This window comes from Lynx canadensis, chromosome B3, assembly GCF_007474595.2.
Source record: "Lynx canadensis isolate LIC74 chromosome B3, mLynCan4.pri.v2, whole genome shotgun sequence".
NCBI classification, from domain to species: Eukaryota; Metazoa; Chordata; class Mammalia; order Carnivora; family Felidae; genus Lynx; species Lynx canadensis.
In genome coordinates, this window is record NC_044308.2 from 30,040,922 (window position 1) to 30,057,882 (window position 16,961).

At 39.2% G+C, this 16,961-nt stretch overlaps 1 protein-coding gene across 4 annotated transcripts in view; it reads right to left on the reverse strand.

The window, feature by feature from the left end:
• The window catches only part of PEAK1 (pseudopodium enriched atypical kinase 1), a 311,110-nt gene that overhangs the window by 240,797 nt on the left and 53,352 nt on the right, over positions 1–16,961 (reverse strand). For 3 of the 4 annotated variants that reach the window (XR_003969358.1, XM_030317632.1, XM_030317638.1), the window contains exon 2: positions 10,042–10,168. The exons of the other annotated variant lie outside the window; for it this stretch is intronic. The gene's annotated coding sequence lies outside the window, so the exon portion shown is untranslated. The remainder of the gene's footprint in view (positions 1–10,041; positions 10,169–16,961) is intronic. 4 annotated transcript variants of the gene reach the window in all.

Here is a 16,961-nt window from a genome sequence, read left to right on the forward strand (position 1 = left end):
GACACCATAAAACAATACTCTCCTAGAATAGAAATTTTTAGCAATTTTAGAAAATCTTGCCATGTGTAACCCTCTTCCTGGAATCATAAAATAAATTAGGATTTAAAAAGAAGAAAAAAAACTTAGTAAGTACTTAGATCGCCTGTAGAAAAGGCGCTTCTCTAGCAAGTGCAGAACAAGCCCTCTGGTTTAAAAGTATAACATTATGGGGCACCTGGGTGGCTCAGGTCATGATCTCACTGACCCTGGGTTCAAGCCCCCATCGGGCTCTCTGTGCCGACAGCTCAGACCCTGGAGCCTGCTTCAGATTCTGTCTCTGTCTCTCTGTCCCTCCCCTGCTCGTGCTCCGTCTCTCTCTTTCTCAAATATAAAATAAAACATTTAAAAAAAATTTTTGAAGTATAACATTAAAGAGGCAAACCATAAGAGACTCTTAAATAGAGAAAACTAAGGGTTACTGGAAGGGCTTGGGGTGGGGGGATGGGCTAAATGGGCGATGGGCATTAAGGAGGGCACTTGTTGGGATGAGCACTGGGTGTTATACGTAAGTGATGAATCACTAAATTCTACTCCTGAAATTATTACTCTGTAGGTTAACCAATTTGGATTTAAATAAAATTTTAAAATTAAATTAAATTAAAGTAAAGTAAAATAAACCTATTAAAATAGAACGAACTCATCTATTTGAAGGTCACACTATATTTTCCAGCAATGAAAGATTCCCAGATACATGTTACATAATGCTAAACAGATTTTTTTTGTAATGGTACTATAAAGTTAAAATTCCCAAACAATGCTTACTGCTATTGAATAGATGCATTTTTTCTACAAAAGCATTTTGGTAAGGCTCTATTCACTTTAAGGAAAAAAAGGAATAGGAAAACAATGAAGATCAAAAGCTTCCTTTAGATGAGGTATGTGGCAATGTGCCTTCACATAAGCTGCATGCTTAATTTTTAATAAAAAAAAAAAAACAAAACACTGGCATCAGGGACTAGTATCCCACTTCTAACACTATGCTAACTGGCTGTGCAACTTTCTGAACCTCAGTTTTCCTCATCAGTAAAATAAGGCTACTGCCATCTATGCTCACAAGATTAATAGAAAGATTAAATGAAATGTAATAGGTAAAGATTAATGAATTCCAGTCTTATTATTTGGCAATCATCATTATCAGTAGGAAGAAGAGAGGCAAACACATGTTAAAAAAGGGGAAGGAGAAATAATCATAAATTGCAGATTGTAAGAGTTAAAAACAATGTAAAAAGTGCCCCTGGAGTTGAATATACAGGCCAAATTCCTCTGTTTTACCTAGAAAGGAAGAAAAGTTCAGAGAGTTTAAATGATAAGCCCAAAGTCACAAAGCAGGCAGAAAAGGGGCTAAAACTCTTGTTTAAATTCCTAAATGTGGTATACATATACAGAGTGCTTTCATATACTGAAGATCCAACTGATCTTCTCTATAAGATAGTTAACTGGACTGTTGAGAAAGCACAAGGCACTAAAGATAGACAACTAGTTAGTGATGGAACCACAAATTAAACCTAGGACACTGAATACTGATTCTCTTAAAAGAGAGACTAAAAATCTTTTTTACTCATAACTTGACTTATACCAAAGAGTATGCCTTTGCAAGCAACCACATTTTTTTATTCAGGTAGTGATAATAATTTTTTTTTAAGTTTATTTATTTACTTTGAGAGAGAGATACAGAGGGGGGAATGGGGGAGGGGCAGAGAGGGAGGGAGAGAGAGAATCCCAAGCAGGCTCCAAGCTATCAGCAAGAAGCACAGAGCCCAACGTGGGGCTCAAACTAACGAACTATGAGATCATGACCTGAGCCAAAATCAAGATTTGGATGCTCAACTGAGCCACCTAGGCACCCCCAGGTAATAATTATTTTTAAAGTCATACTATAAATTGGGGTGCCTGGGTGGCTCAGTCAGTTAAACATCCGACTTTGGCTCAGGTCATGATCTCATGGTTAGGGAATTCGAGCCCCGCGTCAGGCTCTGTGCCGACAGCTCAGAGCCTGGGACCTGCTTCGGATTCTGTGTACCCCCCTCTGTCTTCCCTTTGCCTGCTCACACACACACACACTCTCTCTCTCTCAAAAATAAACATTAATAAAATTTTAAAAATAAATAGTCATACTATAATGACATAAATGTTTGCATTCTGTATTTAACAGAAATCAGTCAGCTTCTTAACATTAAAATGCTCAAATCAAACCCAAAAGATTCCACCAAATAACTGCTAGAACTGATTCATGAATTCAGCAAAGTTGCAGGATATAAAATCAACACACAGAAATCAGTTGCATTCCTATACACCAACAATGAAGCGACAGAAAGAGAAATCAAGGAATCGATCCCATTTACAGTTGCACAAAAAAACCATAAAATACTTAGGAATAAATCTAACCCAAGAGGTGAAAAATCTATACACTGAAAACTATAGAAAGCTTATGAAAGAAATTGAAGAAGACACAAAAAAATGGAAAAAGATTCCATGCTCCTGAATAGGAAGAACAAATATTGTTAAAATGTCAACACTACCCAAAGCAATTTACATATTCAGTGCAATCCCTATCAAAATAACACCAGCATTCTTCACAGAGCTAGAACAAATAATCCTAAAATTTGTATGGAACCAGAAAAGATCCCAAATAGCCAAAGCAATCTTGAAAAAGAAAACCAAAGCAGGAGGCATCACAATCCCGGACTTCAAGCTATACTACAAAGCTGTAATCATCAAGACAGTATGGTACTGGCCCAAGAACAGACACTCAGATCAATGGAACAGAATAGAGAACCCAGGAATGGACACATTAACGTATGGCCAACTAATATTTGGCAAAGAAGAAAAGAATATGCAATGGTATGAAGACAGTCTCTTCAGCAAGTGGTGCTGGGAAAACTGGACAGCGACATGAAGAAAAATGTACCTGAACCACTTCCTTACACCATACACAAAAATAAACTCAAAATGGATCAAAGACCTCAATGTGAGACAGGAAGCCATCAAAATCCTCAAGGAGAAAGCAGGCAAAAACCTCTTTGATCTTGGCTGCAGCAACTTCTTACTCAGCACATCTCCAGAGGCAAGGGAAACAAAAGCAAAAATGAACTACTAGGACCTCATCAAAATAAGAAGCTTCTGCACAGTAAAGGAAACAATCAGCAAAACTAAAAGGCAACTGACAGAATGGGAGAAGATATTTGCAAATGACGTATCAGATAAAGGGTTAGAATCCAAAATCTATAAAGAACTGATCAAACTCAATACCCAAAAAACAAATAATCCAGTGAAGAAATGGGCAAAAGACATGAATAGACACTTCTCCAAAGAAGACATCCAGATGGCCAACAGACACATGAAAAAATGCTCAATGCCACTCATCATCAGGGAAATACAAATCAAAACCACAATGAGATACCACCTCATGCCTGTCAGAATGGCTAACATTAACGACTCAGGCAACAACAGATGTTGGTGAGGATGCAGAGGAAGAGGATCTCTTTTGCATTGTTGGTGGGGACGCAAGCTGGTGCAGCCACTCTGGAAAACAGGATGGAGGTTCCTCAAAAAACTAAAAATAGAACTACCCTATGACCCAGCAATTGCACTACTAGGCATTTATCCAAGGGATACAGGTGTGCTGTTTCGAAGGGACACATGCACTCCGATGTTTATAGCAGCACTATCAACAATAGCCAAAGTATGGAAAGAACCCAAATGTCCATCGATGGGATGAATGAATAAAGAAGATGTATTACTCGGCAATCAAAAAGAATGAAATCTTGCCATTTGCAACTACGTGGATGGAACTAGAAGCTATTATGCTAAGTGAAATTAGTCAGAGAAAGACAAATATCATATGACTTCACTCATATGAGGACTTTAAGAGACAAAACAGATGAACATAAGGGAAAGGAAACAAAAATAATATAAAAATAGGGAGGGGGACAAAACAGGAGAGACTCATAAATATGGAGAACAAACTGAGGGTTACTGGAGGGGTTGTGGGTGGGGGGATGGGCTAAATGGGTAAGGGGCACTAAGGAATCTACTCCTGAAATCATTGTTGCACTATATACTAACTAATTTGGACGTAAATTTAAAAAAATTAAAAATAAAATTTTAAAAAATGCTCAAATCAAAGTCCTTTGATATATTCCCAAATTAAAACCTCCACTGATACTGACTTAATATAAGGTAGCAAGGATTTTTGTTGTTTATTCACAGATTATTTAAACAGAACAGCTGGTTTAGTGAGTTGCTGAATATTTTACCATACTCAATTAAGAAGCCCATTGTTCTATCATTAGTGACTCTAATAAACACATTTTTAAAAATTACTTCATCAATCCTCTTCTTCCTTTCATGTAGGATTCTCAAGTTAACTGATTCTCAAGTTAACTGTTAGGTCAATCACTTCTTGCACTTAAGTCAAGATGATTCATTTTCATAAAATAGTTGTTAGAAAAACTACATTATTATGCAGCTAAAGGGACAGGCAGGCTGGGAAACTGATCAAAAGAAGGATTCACGTAGAGATGAGCCAACTGAACAATACGATATCTAAGTAACAGTCATATTTATAATACATGTTTCTGGATGTCACTGAGAAAATATACATCTGTTTTAAAAAGGACCAAGCTTGGGGTGCCTGAGTGGCTCAGTCGATTAAGCGTCCGACTTCGGCTCAGGTCATGATCTCACAGTTTGTGAGTTCAAGCCCCATATCGGGCTCTGTGCTGACAGTTCAGAGCCTAGAGACTGCTTCGGATTCTGTGTTTCCCTCTCTCTCTGCCTCTCCCCCACTCGCACTGTCTCTCTCTCTCTCTCTCTCTCTCTCTCTCTCTCTCTCTCTCTCAAACATTTAGAAAAACAAAAGAAAAAGAAAAGACCCAGCTTTGCAGGAAGACTTTTAGGTTAACAAGAGAACATGACACAGCAATGTAGAAAGTCAGAGCTCAGCCACCATGATGGTTTTCAAATCATTTGTGCAAATACAGTGAGAGCATTTTCTCTATTCCAAACAGATCTCTGTTAAAAAGCCATTTTCAAAGATATGAAAATGCAGGTCCATATGCATAAAAGTAATTTCTGAGTCTTGCAAATAATTGGCAGCGCTGTTGTTTGGCAGGTGAGAGCAGAAGAGAACCATTAAATTAATACACAAATGAGCAGCAACCACTCACATTACTTTCACATGAATGAGAAAAGAATAAATATATAATTTGGGTGGAGAACAAGCACTCTTGAAATAGTCATGGCCACAGAATACCATCTAATTAACTGCTTAGCTCAGTTCATAAGACTTCACTAGGGCTCAGCAAGGACTGCCACTGAATAGATGAGAGGGCACAGCCTAAATGTAGCAAGCTGTGTGGTGAACTGAGGCAGTGTGTACACCTTAAGGTATGCAGCTTGTCTGTCTTCTAAACGTTTTTAAAACTGCATTTGGTAATAATGTAACTGTGAATCCTTTTCACCTACTGTTAAATTTACAGTATACTTTTTAAGTAATCAAAATAACAGGTAAATGAGTGTATTAGAGACTCATCTGTGGGGGGAAAAAAAACCAGCTTGAGACAAACCCCACTCGATTTCTTATACTTCCTCAGCCACAGCTCTAAAAGAGCCATATAATTCATAATGATTAAGCTGAAGCATCTTATAAATTAATAAAGACAGATAAATTCTGTGTAGTCCATTATTTTTGTATTAAAATTATCTAAAGTTGGTCATTTATAATTGTCTATTACATAGCACAATTATTGGAATATTCCATTCCTCAATCACCTTGGACATGTAAGAGCTGACTATAAACATAGTCTTCCATTTAGAGCAGTTCACACTTAAAGCACTCCACTAATTACAATATTCATTCAACACACATTCATTAAGCACTTATTGTGTGCCAGGCACTTTTAGTGGAAACATCTGGAACTACCCTGCTGAACTGCAGTAGCCCTTGTTTTTGGAGGCAGAGGGTATGGCTTATAGATGTGCAAATATTACATAACAAAACAAGTGCTAAAACAGAAATGTGTACAAATCACAATGGAAATACAGAAGGGGAAAGGACTTAATTCTTCCTGGGGAAGTGAAAAAAAAGGCTTATCAGACAACCTAGTTTTTTAACTGAGTGTTATAAGGAGTTTGGTAGATATATGAGAGGCTGCTCACAAGAAAAGGGGAACATGAAAGACCTACAGCCTGTGCAAAGTTGTATAGATAGAAAAGAGTACTTATTTGGCAGGGCAACACCATAGCCCCAAAATAAGTAAGGATGAAAAAATAAGCAATGACCAGAACGGGGAACAAAGGATCTTCAATAAGACAAGTTAGGAAGTTTGGACTTGATCCCAATGAAAATGTGAAGCACTGAAAAGTTTCCAGCAGTGATGTGATAATGGATTTGGCTTTAGAAAAATCCTTCTGGCCATATGTGATATAATGATTTATAATAATTTATATCATCTGAATGACCAAAATATATTTCTCAGATATATTTGATCTTCAACCACAGTTCCTGAAAACACTTCACACCATAAAGGTGAAATGGATGTCTTATTAATGAAGGTGGTCTTTTGTATCCTACCCAAGGGTGGGGATTTGTTGCCAAGAGGATCAACCATGTGATCAGAGGGTTGGAACTTTCAATCACCCTCACTCCACCCCAGGGCCTCAGGGAGGAAAGAGGGGCTGGAGGTTGAATCAACCAATAGCCAATGACTTAGTCAATCATGACTATGTAAGAAGCCTCCATGAAAACCCAAGAGGACAGTTTTTTTGGTCTTCTTTTTCAGAGAGCTTCCATGTTTGGGGAACTAGAACGCTGAGCCAGGCCCCCAGCTCCATAACGACAGAAGCTCCTTTGTTTGGGATGTCACCCTATGTATCACCCTATGTATCTCTTCATCTGGATGTTGATTCATATCCTTTTTCATATCCTGTAATAAACTGGTAAATGTAAGTAAGAGTTTCCCTGAATTCTGTGAGCTGCTCTAGCAAATCAATTTGGAGGTCACTGGAACCTACAATCTGTAGCTGGTTGGTCAGAAGCACAGGTAACAGACTTTACAACAGGTGTCTGTGAAGTAGAGGGTGAGGGCAATCTTGTAGGACTAAACCCTTAACCTGTGGAATCTGAAGCTATCTCTGGGTAGACAGCATCAGAATTGAGTTGAATTCTCATAAATCCTACTGGTGTCTGAGAACTTCTTAGCGTTGTGTGGGAACTCCTGTCCCCAACACTGAAATTGAATCTGGGAACCCTAAAAGACAACAAAAGGAAGGAATAATGGTGGACTCAATCAATTTTGGTAGCCCTATTAAAAGATTATTAAGGGGCAGGGTGCCTGAGTGACTCAGTCGGTTAGGTAGCACACAGCCTGCTTTGGATTCTCTCTCTCCTCTCGCTACTCACTGTCTCTCAAAAATAAACATTTTTTTAAAAAGATTATTAAGGGTGCTTGGATGGCTCAGCTGAAGAAAGGTGCCACTCTTGATGTCGGGGTTGTGAGTTCGAGCCCCACGTTGGGTACAGTTTAAATAAAAACTGTTTTAAAAAAAAGATTATTAAAATCACTACTACGCTTATGTCTAGGCAACATGACTTGGCCCTTATGAGGCCATACCATTCTCAAATAACAAGCAATGCAAAGGGCCAAGAGTAAGTGCCTTACTGGGTCTCACACCCAGAGACCACTTTTCACCTAACTGGAACTCCAGAACACCTAGCTCAAATGGCTGAGTCCATTTCCAGAACAGGTCTTCATGCAGGTGTATGCACCCCAAGGCCTGAAGGGTAGCTAAGGGGTAGCTATTGAGGGAAGACTGTGGGGCGGGGAATGGGGCAGGGCGGGAGGGGGGGGCAGGCTCTGTGGAGAGAGCTTGGACACTTTACCACAATAAAAAAAACAAAATAAAATAGTTGTGCCTGGGTGGCTCAGTCAGTTAAGCATCTGACTCTTGATTTCAGGTCAGGTCATGATCTCATGGTTTCTGAGTTCAAGCCCCACGTCAGGCTCTACACTGACAACTCAGAGGGATTCTGTCTCCTTCTCTTTCTGCCTCTTCCCCACTTGTACACTATTTAAAAATAAATAAAAATAAAATAAAATATATATCTGCAATATTACATATGTAATGTATATTATATATAATGTATATATTTCAAAATAGTTTAATTGTGGCAAGATGTATATATAAGTATATACATTTACACATTAGTATGTATTAATATTGATTATGCAACATTGTGAATTAGCAATTTCACAGCATACTCATGTATAAATGAATATTTGTGCCTAAAACCTACGGTTCTTTAAGATATATATCACCAACCTAAAGTTTTAAAAATTGTATCAAGAAGATCTGAAATAATTCTTTTTTTTTTTTTTTTTTTTTTTTTTTAATTTTTTTTTCAACGTTTATTTATTTTTGGGACAGAGAGAGACAGAGCATGAACGGGCGAGGGGCAGAGAGAGAAGGAGACACAGAATCGGAAACAGGCTCCAGGCTCCGAGCCATCAGCCCAGAGCCTGACGCGGGGCTCGAACTCACGGACCGCGAGATCGTGACCTGGCTGAAGTCGGACGCTTAACCGACTGCGCCACCCAGGCGCCCCTGAAATAATTCTTTAACAGAAAACAAAAACATTACTCCTATAAGATGGACATACTAAATTCAGGATCAACTCACTAAAAAGTCAAAGCAATATGAAGGTAGATATGCCAACCAGGTTTTGAAAACAGCTTGATTTAAAAAAAAAATGCATTTAGTAAAGGATCGATGTGTGGCTAAAGGCAGATATTTGTTATACACAAATGAGCTACTGTATTGCACAGCCCTTCCCATCAGTGTACAGAGATGCATCACCCGCACATTAAATACAGACTCAGTGAGCAGAACACCGCAGCAAGCATCTGTTGGCTAATGACAAAGAAAACCATGGACCCTTTGAGGCTAATTTCCACCCAGCTATAAGCATGTAAGCAGCAAACACATGCACTGCTTTTCAGTATCAACCCCAAATATCCATGAAAAAGAAGATCTTCAGCATTCATGTTATTTTGTGTCAAAAGCAATACATGTATTAATTATATATGCTAACCAAGATATTCAGAAAAAGTTAACTCTAAATAAGCAGAAGTCAAAAACACAACTGCATTTTATTCTCATTCCACTTTTCTTTGTATCAATATCCATGGTCAGGGAAATGACTGGTCTAAGGAAGGCACTAAATGAAAACTGTAAACTAGGCAAAGTTTGTCTTTTTACATGATCAGTTACTTTTTTCTGTCCCTGTCTCATTACCTTTTTTTCCTCCCTACCCTATCCCCAATATTCTCATATTTTCCCAGACATCTGCCATAATGTTCTCTGGGGCTTGCCTTGGCCTCTCTTTCCCCTGTGTTGAAATTTATCATACCTACATATATTTCTCAGAGTGTCATGTGACCTAATAACAGCCCCCACAAATATCCCTAACTGCTTTCACTTCTCCTCCTGTCCAATGCTTTTACCTAACTTCAGGACCACACCCTCTCCTGCCTTCTCAGAAACCTTTTAAATAGGCTTTACCTTTCCTATATATTCAACTTTCCCTCTTCACTAGTGTCTTTCCCTCATTACATAAGCATATTTTAAGACTCTACCTAAGAAAGCAATTAAACCTTTAGCTTGAAAGGTAAATAATAGGGGGTGCCTGGGTGGCTCAGTTGGTTTAGTGTCAGACTTTAGCTCAGGTTATAATCTCACAGTCCCATCCGTGGGTTCAAGTCCCATGTCGGGCTCTGTGCTGACAGCTCAGAGCCTGGAGGCTGCTTCAGATTCTATGTCTTCCCCCCCTCACCCCCTGCCCTCTCTCTGCCCTTCCCCACTCATGCTCTGTCTCTCTCTCTCTCTCTCTCTCTCTCTCTCTCAAAAATGAACAAAATTTTTTATTTTTTGTTTTAATTTTGTTTATTAATAAATAAACAAAAAAAATTTTAAGGTAAATAAATGCTAGTATATAAAACTTACCCTGTGGTGTCCTCCCCTTAGTCTCTGCCTTTCCCCTCACCACATTCACTCCCCAGGCCACGGCAGTGAGACTTCTGCTCACACCATTACACTAATCCAAGGGCTCTTCATCTAGAGGCTGGAGGGTCTGTGGATAGAATTCAGAAGACCTATGAACTTGGATGGGAAAATAAATTATTTCTTTATTTCCTCCAACTTCTAAAATCACTAATACTTACTGTATTTACTAATTTACTATAGGCCTGCCACTACCTTGTTGTGTATCATGCTAAATAAATACAAAATACCTTATTATAATTAGTTCGATAATAATATTTTAATATAATTGAGCTACCTCTGTAATTTGTTTTTTTTGTTTTTTGTTTTTTGTTTTTTTTTTTTTTTTGAGAGAGAGAGAGACAGACAGACAGAGCGCCAGCAGGGGCGGAGCAGAGACAGAGGGAGACACAGAACTCAAAGCAGGCTCCAGGCTCCACACTGTCACCACAGAGCCTGATTCAGGGCTCAAACTTACAAACCATGAGATCATGACCTCAGCTGAAGTCGGACACTCAACGTACTAAGCCACCCAGGTACCCCTGGCTTCCTCTGTAATTCTATGTATTTTATTTTATCCATCTGTGGCAAACTATGTTTTACAACTATGCTGCAAAAATACCTCCAATTCCACATGCTCTTCTATGGTATAAATTTGCTGCTCACCCACAAAGGCATCGAGTCTGCTTCTCTTCTTAAATCCAAGCTGGCATTTACCTTGCTTATAACCAAGAGAGTGTGGTGAGGTGACAATAAGTGACTTCCCAGGCTGTTAGGAAAAGTGATGCAGGTTCTGGGACTAGGTCTGGGGTGGTTTGTTTAATAGCAATAGTTTCCAGAACAGAATCTGGCACCTGGAACTGGAGTGGTGACATAATAAAAACATAAAACATGTGACATCAGCTTTGGGATTGGGTGGTAGATGTGAACAGGAGAAGGGCCACAGGGATCTCACTAGCAGAAGCCTGATGAGCCTTGAAGAGGCTACTGGGACTTTAAGGAGAGTGAGTTAAAATGTTATCAGAAGCTGGAGGAAAGAAGACCACTTATGAAGGGGCAGAAAGGTTAGCAAAACTGTTGCCTGTGGTAAATTAAAAAACAAAATGCTGGTAATGAACTGTTATTTCTAGCTAAGGTAATTTCCAAGCACAATGTCCAAAGTGTCAACTGGTTTCTTTTATATATATGATATAAAGTGCAACTAGAGAGATGAGCTGGAGAAGAAAGTACTCTGTTTTTGAGCAGAATTTAGAGGAAATGTAAAGAAACCAGCAATTGCTGGGTTCAAAAATAAAACTATTTTTCATCCACAATCTCTTCCAGCAGAGAATGCTGAAAACAAAGAAAGGTATGGGGACAAAGATCAAATACAGAGTGCTGAAAGGAAAATCTGGTCTCTGCACAGAGATGAGACCAAGGGTGTTGCTATAAAATCCTTTGTTAACACTCTGTTTCCCCTTCTTAATCTCCTTCCCAGTGCCTTTTCTGTACTTGTCTGCTAAAACTAGATGTGCTTAGGGGCTTTGCCCTCAATCCTGAGCAATTTCTTCTTCAACCAGTCCTGAAAAACTATTAACCTCAAAATCTCTCTCTCAAGCCCCCCCACCTCTCTCCAAGAACTGCATACAGACCTGCATTTCTCCCTCTTGAATATCTCAGAAAAACCCCAAACTAAATATTTCAAGAACATATCTATCTCCCATCCCACAAGTTCTTTCTATACCCAAACATGCACTGGAAATAAATAGCAGTGTGGCATCCCTTTAATTGCCCAATTTAGGAATCATCCCTGATTCTTTTCCCCCTCTCTCCTTTCTTCCAATCAATATCTAATCAGTTTATCAAGTTCTATAGACTCTACCTGCCCCAACACACCATTGCCAAAATATAGGACCCACTGTGGATACGAGTACATACTTTTCTATCTAGAATGCAACTCCTGTTATAAACATAAGTACTTTGCTAGGTATTAATTTAATTCAACAATATAGAACACCTTCTCTGTGGCAAATCTGGCAGGACCTTTACCAGGACTAGGCATGCAAAACTGACAGAAACGGAAGGGACTCCATTTAGAAAGGCTCCATGTCTACTGTTTCTCTGCTAGGCTCCAATTACTCATGGTCTATATTTCACCTTGCATCTGAGTAAACCAAAGAAGCTATGATCCCACTCCAAGGAGAAGGAAAAAAGTTAACCATTCTCCAAGTTCTGTCGTAGGCCACCAAACACCTGATAACATCTAAGAAGAAAGAGATCACGAGCAAGTTCCAGGACGATAGCTTCAAACCTCGGTCGACACTGGTGCCAATACCCACTACCTTTGGTGATTTATGGAAAAACACCTACTGTTCACCTGACACTCGCCTTTGATCAGACCCTACCCTGGATTCCTGAAGGAACGTGTACCCTGGGCCCCTTTCCAATACAAACACCTAAGCAGCAGGGAGAGTAACTTCTTTTCTGAGGCTCCCAGATACTCCTCTGCTGTACGCTATCACTTACACTATTAAATAAACTCTCCTCTCACTTCCTCCAGGCTGTCATTTGATTTCTACCCTGCATGAAGCCAAGGACCTTCTTGGCTGGTCCTTCAGGACCCCCTCTGGGTCCTCGGACCTAGACTTCCTATATCAAAACAAAGTGAGAAATAGGTCCTGTCTCGTCTCTGGAATCACACAGAAGAAAAATAAGTACAACACAGGGGTTTATAATGGAAGGTAACATTGCAGGATGAACTAATTCTTTGGTGGGGGCAGAGATACAGCAGGCAGTAAACAAAACGACAGAACAAATATAGTACATTCTCCTGGAGGAGCAAGTTCCTTTGTTGATGTAAGTAACTTAAAAGATTTTAACATCGGGGAGCCTGGGTAGCTCAGTTGATTAAGCGTCTGACATTGGCTCAGGTCATGATCTCATGGTTTGGGTTTGAGCCCCATATCGGGCTCTCTGCTATCAGCACAGAGCCTGTTTCAGATCCTGTGTCTCCTTCTCTCTCTGCATCTCCCTTGCTCATGCTCTCCCTCTCTCTCAAAAATAAAAAAAAAAAAAAAAACATTGGGGCCCTGGGGTGGCTCAGCCAGTTAAATGTCCAACTTCAGCTCAGGTCATGATCTCACAGTCCATGAGTTCGAGCCCCACACTGGGCTCTGTGCTGACAGCTCAGAGCCTGGATCTTGCTTCAGATCTTCTCTCTCTCTCTCTCAAAAATAAATATTTTGGGGCGCCTGGGTGGCTCAGTCGGTTGAGCGTCCGACTTCAGCTCGGGTCACGATCTCACAGTTCGTGAGTTCGAGCCCCACGTTGGGCTCTGGGCTGATGGCTCAGAGCCTGGAGCCTGCTTCTGATTCTGTGTCTCCCTCTCTCTCTGCCCCTCCCCTATTCATGCTCTGTTTCTCTCTGTCTCAAAAATAAAATAAACATTAAAAAATAAATAAATAAATAAATAAATAAATAAATAAATAAATATTTTAAAAGTTTAAAATATTAAAAAAAATTTTTTTAATAAAAAAAGATTTTAACATCAACATACTCATTATAAACAGAACATAAATTTAATGAAAGATACAATAAAATACTTAAAAATTCAGGGGTTATCTTGGGCAAGAATAACTGTCCAGAATTAGAATTTCAAGTAACATTACTAAGCAGAAGGACAGACACTTTAAGTCAGAGACCCTCTTAGAAGTGAATAAGTCACATTACCTAAAGGGCCTGTTGGGCCTACCTATCCAAAAAGGCAACCAGGGCTGGGTGACCAAACATTCCGTGAAACACCAATGGATGATCAAAAAGGTTCTGTGGGACTCTTTGCTACAGCCGGCCTCACCTCCACACAGCCTTTGTGGAGGGCTTCAGACACAGCACAGAAGAGGCCTTGCAGATGACTTGGGAATCCTGAACAAACTCATTTTTTTGTCAGATTAAAGTTACCCGTAACTATGTAAAGGAAGTCTACAAAGGCTAAGAAAAATGTGACACTGGCTCTAATTCCTGCCAAGATGTTGAATTAGAAAAACTGTTGACCCTTCTCAGAAGATCAGCCCTTGCGGAAGTTACAGAGAAAAAGTGGAAAGAACTATGAAAAACACCTGGAGGCACAAGGACCCATTTGGAACCGGAATGTGTGGAATGGTGGCTTCGGCCTGAGGCAAGAGGCAGCTCACTTGAGGCTGTGGGATAACAAAACAGAAGAACTCCTGGAGATTATTGCTTTTCATAGGCTCCAGCACCTAGGTGCACACAACCTGGCTCCACACATGCATTCCTTGGACCTCAGGTCCTCAGGAAAATAGTCAGGCGCTTAGAAAACAGCTGAATACACACCAACCTTCCCTGGCCCCCTCCTTCTACTCCTCTAACACCAGAACTTGGGTGGGCGGAGTGCCAATAATCTTAGTGGTGCCTCCTCCTAAAGGCAGCTTCTTCCTCTAGAGAAACAGGTAAAGAAGTGACCTGAGGTTATGTTAAATGGGGTGAGAAGTAATTGACTCAAGCTCTCTGGTGCCTAGGGCTCTCCAATTCCTGCCCCAGACATTGCTGGGACTGATATAAACCTAATCAATCCTCCCCACAGAAGCAGTGTCTGACAAGGGAAAATATCAAGTACCAAATAGAAAATGTAAAACAAGATGTTTTAGTCTATTAGAGCTGCCATAACAAAATACCATAGACTGGGTGGCTTAAACAACAGAAATATTTCTCACAGTTCGGGAGGCTAGAAGGGTACCAGCATGGTCACGTTCTGGTGAAAACTCTCTTTCTGGCTGGCAGGTGGCCACCTCTGGCTATGTCCTTATAGAGAGAGGAGAGAGAAAGAGCAAGCTCTCTATTGTCTGTTGTAATCAAAGCACTGTTCCCATCAGACCAGGGAACTTCACAACTTCATCTAACACTAATTTCCTCCCAAAGTCCCCATCCCAAACACCAACACACTGGGACTTCAACACAGGAATTCGGGGGGGGGGGGGTACACAAACATTCAGTGCATCATCTATGTTTAAAAAAAAATAATAAGGTGCAATTTGATCCTAACATCATACCATAGGAAAAATCAACTCCAGTTGGTTAAGGACTTAAATGAGAAAAGGAACTTTAAAAAGCTTAGTGGAAAATATGAGTATCTTTTAACCTCAGGGTAAGGAAGGATTTTGTAAATAAGACAAGAAAAATCTGTAATAAAACTAAGAACCATTTTTCAAAAAATACCTTAAACATAGTGAAAATACAAGTTATAAACTAGGAAAAAGTATTCATAATACACTTAACTTATAATGCATTATTATCAAGAACATATAAAGCAAGAACACACATACCCAAAACATGACCAGAAAAATGGATAAGAGACATTCAAGAGGCTTTGGCAGCAGCACACATACTTATAACCAATAAATGTATGAACAATCTTAAACACTGGGGATCATGGAAATTCAAAGCAAAACTCTTTGTCAGTAAAACAGTAAAAAGCTTTGAAAACAGACCAAAAAGAAAAGATTACCAACCGTTCTCTCTAGCTCATGCATTCATTACCTCTACTTTTGCCTTTGAGCAATTTTTCAATTTAAAATTTGTAGAAAATTGATAATAATGTGAACTATTCTTATGCACAAAAGAGCAAATTAGTTGTGTCCAGTGGATTACAGGTGATAATTGCCCACTGGATAGACCAGCTTTTGCGTCTATTTGAAAAATTCATTTCAGCTTTTTTTGCTGAATATAAATGAGTGCCTCTTCAAATTTGTCTTTGAACTGACTTTAACATCTTACCAGTTTCCTCATTAACTAGTGAGTTAAATAAAATATTTGACAAGTGTTCATTTTATATCTGTATGAGAGTCACGATTATAACCCCTTTTTAAATCCTTTTAAAAATCCTTTTAACACCACAATTAGAATTCAATATCACCCATTTATGATTAAAAGGAAAAGAAAAAAAAACCTTTCAGCAAATGAGGAATAAGAAGGGGCTATTCAACCTGAAGATAACAACTTCACAGTTAAAGTCTGAAAATCTCCCTAAACTCAGGAACAAACCAAGGGCATCTGCTCTCACCACTTTTCTTTTTCCTTTTTTTTTTGGGGGGGGGGGGGAGAGAGCCTACACAGGCATGCGAGCAGGAAAGAGGGGTAGAGGGGGAAGAGAGAAAAATCTTAAGCAAGCTCCACACCCAGCATGGAGCCCAACGTGGGTCTTGATCTCATGACTGTGAGATCATGACCTGAGCCAAAACCAAGAATCGAACACTTAATTGACTGAGCCACCCAGGTGCCCCTGCTCTCACCAATTCTATTCAATATGGTACTAGAGGTTCTAGTCAGTAAAATGAGGGAAGGAAAAGAAATACAGGTTGATAGGAAGGAGTAAAATTGTCTTTACTTACATATACATCATAATTACATGGTAAAGCCTAGAGAATCAAAACAAAATAGCAACAACCCCCCCCCCAACACACACATAAAGCTACTAAAATGAACAAAGGCTAATATACAAAATTCAGTTATATTTTTACATACTAGTAACGAACAGTGGAAATGAAATACTTCTAAAATTTCATAACAGCATTAAAAATCAAAGTGCAATATCTGTATACTGAAAACTAAAATAAAAATTATAGTTCTTGAGAAATTAAAGATGATCTAAATAAACAGATCATGTTTACAGTATTAAGATGTCTACTCTCTCCAAATTGATCTGTGGAGTGAACATGGTATCAAGTAAAATCTACAGATGTTTTTGTGGAAAATGAAAACCTAATCCTAAAATTTCTACGGAAAAGTGGATTCTAAATTGCATATAAATATACAAAGGACCTAGAAGAGTCAAAACAAATCTTTAAGAAGAACAAAATTGAAGAACACTATTTCACTTCAAAACTTATTGT